Raw genomic sequence first — 1,090 nt, 5'->3', positions numbered from 1 at the left:
TTTCTCCTTTCAATTGTACTATAGCTGCTTGGTTATCGACAAAAAGTAACCAGTTATGGATTCTTTGAATGCCAACTTCATCCAACACATTGAAAAGTCCATGTAATTTGTTTGTTACGACCGATGCCGCTATGAATTCAGACTCGGCCGTTAATTGCGACACTGATGCCTGTTTTCGACATATCCATCCGACATTATACCCTGCTACAAATATCACTCCTCCAATCATGGATTTGCGGTCCTCAGAGTCCGCAGCGAAGTCTGCATCGCAGTAACCGGTGATAAAACCATCAGGTAAGCCTTTAGTTCGCTCTTGATTTCTCATCTTTAACTTCAAACATTTTGTTCCCTTTGAATATCGTAGAATTCTTTTACCAGGTTGTAAGTCTTGTTCCTTCAGATCATGGGTTCTTCTCGTAATCTTATGAACGGCAAATGACAAGTCTGGACGCGTGCAACGCGAAATCCACAACAAACTTCCCGCTATTGACCTGAGAATCTTTGGATCGTGCAGTTTAGGGCTGGATTTGTCATATAAATGTCCAGAATCAATGGGAATTCTTGTAATTTTTGCGTCATTCATTTCATATTGGTTAAAAAGGTCATCAATAACGTTTTCTTGACCAATAAATGATGATTCTCATTTCAAAGAACTTGTTCACTCTCCCAAGTCCATGATTTGTAAGCTTTTCAGTGAATCAAGCAGCTCGTTCACTAAGTCGTAATTAGTCCCAGTGACCGATAAATCATCCACGTATGTTCCAACGAGTAATACTCCACGATCATCCTTCTTATAGAACAAGCATGGTTCAACAATCGATTGCTTCAATCCCAAATCGATCAATTTTGTACTAAGTAACCGATTCCATAAACTACCGGCTTGTTTCAAGCCGTAAAGGCTTTAAAGTAGTAACAATACAATTTCATTTACAGAAATCACCAACTTCTTCAATACTTGATCCCGTATCTTCATCCCTTGTGGGATCTTAATATAAATGGGGAATTCCACTTCAGCGAATGCTTTGACGTAAGCATTAGGAACATCTCCGTATCTAGCTGGTACCTTCCAGTGTTGCGCCATTGCCAATAC

The sequence above is a fragment of the Plasmopara halstedii genome (genome assembly GCF_900000015.1).
Source record: "Plasmopara halstedii genome assembly, contig: Scaffold_2386, whole genome shotgun sequence".
Taxonomy (NCBI): domain Eukaryota; phylum Oomycota; class Peronosporomycetes; order Peronosporales; family Peronosporaceae; genus Plasmopara; species Plasmopara halstedii.
Note: the sequence above shows the minus strand (reverse complement) of the source record.